This window comes from Tupaia chinensis, unplaced genomic scaffold, assembly GCF_000334495.1.
Source record: "Tupaia chinensis unplaced genomic scaffold, TupChi_1.0 Scaffold146187_1, whole genome shotgun sequence".
Lineage (NCBI taxonomy): Eukaryota > Metazoa > Chordata > Mammalia > Scandentia > Tupaiidae > Tupaia > Tupaia belangeri.
In genome coordinates this window covers 957599-964454 of record NW_006206042.1, presented here as the reverse complement: position 1 = coordinate 964454, position 6856 = coordinate 957599, and the positions used below count along the sequence as shown (strand labels likewise).

Genomic DNA, 6856 nt, shown 5'->3' with positions numbered 1-6856 from the left:
CTCTATGTCTCTCTCTGTCTGTCTGGTGAGCGCACGCGCCCTACAGTGAAAATCTCTCCAAAAAAAAAAAAATGTTTGTTGGGTTGACCCAAACAAGCTACCTACTATTCTTGCTTCCATAGAACTTTCAGTCTGACTGAGCAAGACAGTCAGACTACAAGACTGGCTCTGATACACTTTCTCCTACAGATACAGGGGGTCTTCAAAATGTCATGGAAAATGAGTATGCATGGGGTTCAAAATGTTTTATACCAAAGTAAACTTGTACTTAATTCCATTTTCCCATGAACTTTTTTTTTTAAGTCTCCTGGTACAAATAAAATGCCAGGAAGGCACGAAATCAACGTGATATATGCTTGAAAGGGTCCGAGAAGAGTTTAAGAAAAAGTGGCATTTAAAATGACACTTGCAGAGGGTGGCCTTGTAGCCTAATGGTTAAGGGATGTGACTACCACATGGCCAACTGAGGAAAGACACGTCAGATGCATGTGTATGTGAGCCCCGAATCCTCACAGCACGGAGAAATGGAGGAGAAGGGATTATGGCATGACCACACCCCACTGGGGATGCTTTCTCCCCTTACCCGGCAAATGCATGCATCCTCTGGCAATCACAAACAAATAGGGGGCCAGCAGGTGGCACGGCGGTTAAAGGCTGGATCCCCACATGGCTGACCATGGTTGGAGTCCCAGATCTGATCACTTGAAAGTCATACTGGGTACATGTGCATGTATGCCCCAAATCCCAAAAGGAGGATGGAGGAGAAGCAATTGTGCTGCGGCTACTCCCACTGGGGGGTGATTTCTCACTGTCTCTCGCTCTGTCTCGGGCAAGCACACATGCCCTATGGCAAAACCTAAAAATAAATAAATAAGTAAATACATAAATAAAGTTTGTACAACATACAGAATTTCAACAAACGACAATTAAGGGAAGTCATTTCCAAACTGAGGAAAAAAGAAGAGTCAAAGGTCAAGAGTAGGAACATGAATATCAGGTCTGGGAAAAGGCAGGTCTTCTTTAATGGCTTGAGAGTCCAGAGATCACTGAGGATGGTACTGGAAAAGCAGGTTATGGAAAGGCTTGAACGCTGTGGAGTTGCTGACTAGTAAGCTTTGCATCACAGGCGTGATCAGGAGGTCTGTTTTAGGAAGCTCAGGAAGGGACAAGGATGGGAGACAGATTGAAGGGAAAAGGTCTATTTGCTAGTCCAGCCTTTCTTTCTTTCTTTTTTTTAAAACAATTATTTATTTAACTTTTATTTTTCTTCAATTTGACCAGAGAGAGAGAGAGGGAAAGTGAAAAAGCAAGTCAGGTCCAAGATTTGAACCGCAGTTGGTCATGTGGGAGTCCAGCACCTTACCCACCACACTGCCTGCCGGCCCCAGTCCAGCCTTTCTTTCCACCCCCACGGCCATGTTCTAGCTTGGCCCTTCACCTGGACAGTTTCCCTGGCCACTGACAGATGAAAGAAAGGGTCAGAGGAGGTAGGAGAGGCTGTACAGGTCCAGCGGGCTGGAGGACAGCTCCAGAGGCTGGGCTGGCTCAGCTTCGGCCCCCGGCCTGTGCCACTCCTAGGCGGACAGCATATGGATGGAGATGGACGATGAGGAGGACCTGCCTTCTGCTGAGGAGCTGGAGGACTTCCTGGAGGACGTGCTGGAGGGCGAGATCAACACAGAGGATGACGACGACGAGGACGAGGACGATGATGATGACGACGACGACGACGACTAGTTGCTGTGGCAGTGTCTCCCAGCCCAGCCCCACCTGCTCTTCTCATGCTCCCGCCTACCTTCCCTGTCCTTCCCGAGGTCCTCCAGTGACACCGGGTCATTCTCTGCCGTAGGGCAACGGGGGTCTTTCTGCTGGGTGCTGACTCTGACTCCCCTTCGTCGGATGAGGGATGGGGCTGCTTTCCCTAGCCGCCCGCCCAGTCGTCTCATCCAACTTGTTTCTCATCCTGTAGCCTACCTGAACCTATTCGTTTTTCTGTCACCCCCATACTTTCTGGTGACCCTCGTCCTGGCATGTCCAGGGGCCCCTGTCTCTTCTGTCCCCCCACCTGTGCACAGCCTTGCCCCACTCTCTCAGATCCCCGTGCCGGCCGTCCTGTCCCTGGCCAGAGGAAGGGAGGGTCCCGTGTTTGGGGCTGTATCTCAGCAATCTCTTGTTAATGTATTTGGGTCAAATGAGAGGCCTCAATAAAGAGATCTGGGGCAGCGAGAGCAGGTGTCTGCCAATGAAGTCTCACCCCGATGGCAGGAGGGAGGTGGCCAGATGGGGGGTGAGGTGTGGGTGCCTTGTGAGCAATCAGCTAGGGCGCTGGGGCAGAAGGGGTGGGGGCTCCCTCCAGGCAGTCACCCTAGAGAAGCCTGGGCGATTTATCTGCTTCAAGTCAACAAGCCTTTGCGGAACGCATGGTGTTTGTCCAGCACGGGTCAGGCTCCGCGAGAACAGAGTGCCAGGCCTGTCTCTGTTCTTGAGCTGATTATCCTCACTGAGAAGTCAAGACAAGCACACTAAACAATTGAAGAAAAAGACAAAGCAATATGTAATTAAGTGATTATGTGCTGCTCAGTAGCACCCTCCCTGCAGCTCTGAATCGAGCAGCGAGACTGAGGCGCAGTTACGGCTCCTCAGCGAGGCCTTCTCAGAGGCTGCCCTTCCTTGGGCTCCCCCGCGGGCTCTCTTGGACCCCTCTGTCCTAGGACACGGTGCACATCTTCCCTCGTATGCTGTCTTCCTTATAGACTGTGAGCCCCTTGAAAGCAGGAGTCTGGGCTTTTTCTCTGTCTCCACAGGGCCCCCCCCCCCCCCGGGCCCCCCCCCCCCCAACACACACACAGAGACGTCGTCCCTAGCAGACAAATGAAAGGACAGAACAGATTCAGAAAAAGAGAGACGGGGCAGGCTTGACACATTCATACGGGAAGTGAGCCTTTTCTAGGTCTTACACCGAAGAATAGGAATTGGTTAGAGGCGAAGGAGGGAACATTTGGGTTCGCAGACATATCAGAATCACTGGCAGGATGGGTTTGTCACACTGGAGGCACAGAGACCAGAGACAAGAAGAGGAAACGGGCCAGGCAGTGAAGACCCCACGAGGGTTCTCTCTCTCAGAACAAACTTTTAAAAATAAAGTAAAAGCGAAAAAAGAATAAAAGTGAATTGATTTGAAAAAGAAGAGCAATTTGAGTTGCAGCCACGCGCTGGGTAGCAGCCCAGCGCTGGCTGGAGAGGTGCTGGAGGTCCATCCCACAAGCAGGGGAGGGCAGACACGCTGCAGCACGTCAGGTTGGGCAGTGGGAGCAGAGATGGTGGGCAGGCCCGAGGCAGGGAAACCCACTCAGCACCAGCTGTGTGATAACTGAAGTGCCAGTCACGGAAACGGAGAGGGGATGCTGCATTTGTGTGGTGGGGATCCCCACACCTGGGCCTGCTGGGGTTCTTTGCAGGAAGGACAGCCTCTCTCTCCAGGACCAGCTCAGGCTTGGGTAAATCGAGGGAGTTTGTCTGAAGTAGGGTGGGGCAGGAGAACCAAACAACTGAACGAGCTCATAAATAACAGACAGCGTGTGTGTGTGTGTGTGTGTGTGTTTATTTATTTTTTAAAGAGATTTTTTTTGCTACAGAGTGCATGTGTTTGCTAGAGAGACAGAGAGAGACAAAGAGGCAGAAAGCAAGAAATTACCCCTTGTGGAGGGTGGGGTGGCCACACCACAATCCCTTCTCCATTCTCCTCTTGGTATTTTGGGCCCGCATGCACATACACCCCCTCTACCTCTGGAATTTTCCTTCCCCCAGGTTCCCAGCCAGACGGAAAGAGGGTAGGATTTGGGGAAGCATCTGGTTTCACCCCCATCTCCAGCCTAAGGGGTTTGGCATGAGTTTTAAGCCCCCAGTCTGGGACTTGAACTGCCATCAACTGTGTGGGAGTCCAACAACGTAACCATTATGCCATCTGCTGGTCTCCAGATATCATGTTATTTTTGGTGTGTGTAGATCAAACATGAAGGTGTGTCTGGGAGACAAGATTCGTTTTTTTTTTCTCTGTCTCCACAGGGCCCCCCCCCCCCAACACACACACAGAGACGTCGTCCCTAGCAGACAAATGAAAGGACAGAACAGATTCAGAAAAAGAGAGACGGGGCAGGCTTGACACATTCATACGGGAAGTGAGCCTTTTCTAGGTCTTACACCGAAGAATAGGAATTGGTTAGAGGCGAAGGAGGGAACATTTGGGTTCGCAGACATATCAGAATCACTGGCAGGATGGGTTTGTCACACTGGAGGCACAGAGACCAGAGACAAGAAGAGGAAACGGGCCAGGCAGTGAAGACCCCACGAGGGTTCTCTCTCTCAGAACAAACTTTTAAAAATAAAGTAAAAGCGAAAAAAGAATAAAAGTGAATTGATTTGAAAAAGAAGAGCAATTTGAGTTGCAGCCACGCGCTGGGTAGCAGCCCAGCGCTGGCTGGAGAGGTGCTGGAGGTCCATCCCACAAGCAGGGGAGGGCAGACACGCTGCAGCACGTCAGGTTGGGCAGTGGGAGCAGAGATGGTGGGCAGGCCCGAGGCAGGGAAACCCACTCAGCACCAGCTGTGTGATAACTGAAGTGCCAGTCACGGAAACGGAGAGGGGATGCTGCATTTGTGTGGTGGGGATCCCCACACCTGGGCCTGCTGGGGTTCTTTGCAGGAAGGACAGCCTCTCTCTCCAGGACCAGCTCAGGCTTGGGTAAATCGAGGGAGTTTGTCTGAAGTAGGGTGGGGCAGGAGAACCAAACAACTGAACGAGCTCATAAATAACAGACAGCGTGTGTGTGTGTGTGTGTGTGTGTTTATTTATTTTTTAAAGAGATTTTTTTTGCTACAGAGTGCATGTGTTTGCTAGAGAGACAGAGAGAGACAAAGAGGCAGAAAGCAAGAAATTACCCCTTGTGGAGGGTGGGGTGGCCACACCACAATCCCTTCTCCATTCTCCTCTTGGTATTTTGGGCCCGCATGCACATACACCCCCTCTACCTCTGGAATTTTCCTTCCCCCAGGTTCCCAGCCAGACGGAAAGAGGGTAGGATTTGGGGAAGCATCTGGTTTCACCCCCATCTCCAGCCTAAGGGGTTTGGCATGAGTTTTAAGCCCCCAGTCTGGGACTTGAACTGCCATCAACTGTGTGGGAGTCCAACAACGTAACCATTATGCCATCTGCTGGTCTCCAGATATCATGTTATTTTTGGTGTGTGTAGATCAAACATGAAGGTGTGTCTGGGAGACAAGATTCGTTTTTAAAAAATTATCTATTTAATTTTATTTATTCATTCATTTATTTACTTTGACCAGAGAGAAGCAGAGAGAGAGGAAGTGAGAAAGCAAGTCACCAGGTCTGGGACTCGAACCATGGTTGGCTATGTGGAAGTGTCCAGCGCCTTAACCACCACGCCACTTGCTGGCCCCAAGACGGAGAGGATTTGTAAGCATGGGAAGAAGAGCCCTGAGGTTAGAGAAGTTTCACTCTCCGCAGCCCATCCACAGGTACCCTTCCGATGGCTTCGTCAGTGGTGTGGGCACTAGGCAGCTGTCAGTCCATGGCGGGGCTTGCTGTCCAGCAGAGCGCAATGGCAGGCCTGCAAACTGTAGCTCCTGTTTTTTACACGCTCGTCTGTGCCAGTTCCTACAGACTTCCTATTTCGACATTTCAGAAGACCCTGTATCTCAGCCACAAGGACACCAAGGCTCGACTTACCCAAGGGGAGCACGCGGCTAGAGGGCCAGCCTTGACTCGCAGGGAGCTCCATGACCGTGGAACAGTCGTGTGGCTGCTCTGAGCCTCAGAGATGGGTCAGCGACATGGGTTTTGGCCATATGACACAGAGCAAATGGGACACACACAAAGGCCACGCACGTGCCAGGGTGCTGTCACCACCAAAGAGGCAGTGGCAGGGCACAGGAGGCAGGAGAGGGTGAAACGGATGGTGAGGAGCAGAGAAGGACCGTGAAACCGAAAGCCACAGGAGCCCAAGCCTCTTCTAGGGGCAGTGGAGCCCCAAGAATGGAGGAGCTCCCCTGAGGCTTCCAAAGGGATCTCTGCCAGGCTGGTATGGAGGCGAGACCAGGTTGCTCCCAAGGGGCACCAGGCACTTAGGCTGAGAGTGCTGAGACCCCTTAGGCTGGAGATGAGGGTGAGACCACATGCTTCCCCAATTCCTACCCTCTCTCAGTCTGGCTGAGAGTCTGGGGGAAGGAAAGTCCCCCGGGCAGAGGGGAAGTGAGACCTACCGCCTGGGCAAGGGGCAGAGCTAGACAGCTGAGGTGGCTTTGCATGTTGTCTATATTTGCATGCTGAGCTCACTGCTGCTTTTTCTCCCCGGAAAATAAAATTACATCATGGTGGGGGGAAGGCGGGAGGGGTATATTTGGGAAAGGTGAGAGGAAAAGCCTGGAGAGGTCCACAGGCATCTTCCCAGAGACGGAAGACTCTTGGCTCCAGGTAGGTAAAGGAGGGGCCCAGGTTGCTGCTGCCTGGACCCCACCTCCACTTGCAGCATGGCTAAGTTCGATCAGTTATTTCCTACCTTCCAAGACCCACAAGGTGAGGTTCTTCCAAACACCAAAGCCAGCAGCTAAGAGAATCCCGAGGCCAACCGCCTTCCAATGTCCTCAACCCGACCTGGGTTACTCCGTGCCCCCCAGGGATCGAGACATTGTGGTCACCAAAGGACAAAAGGCAAGCGGGGTTAACGTCCCACTGGGAAAGAATTCAGTCCGAGAACCCTTTCGCGGTTCCGGGCAAGGGGCAGGGTCCCGGCCCCGCCCCCCGCCCCGCTCTGTCCCCCAGCCCAGGAGCCTTCCAGAAC

The 6856-nt window shown here is 52.3% G+C and overlaps 1 protein-coding gene across 1 annotated transcript in view; it reads left to right on the top strand.

Moving 5' to 3' along the window:
• The first annotated feature begins 6407 nt into the window (after nucleotides 1–6407).
• Nucleotides 6408–6856, top strand: part of PEA15 (proliferation and apoptosis adaptor protein 15) — a 10321-nt gene continuing 9872 nt past the window's right edge. The window contains exon 1 of the mRNA XM_006168833.3: nucleotides 6408–6489. The gene's annotated coding sequence lies outside the window, so the exon portion shown is untranslated. The remainder of the gene's footprint in view (nucleotides 6490–6856) is intronic.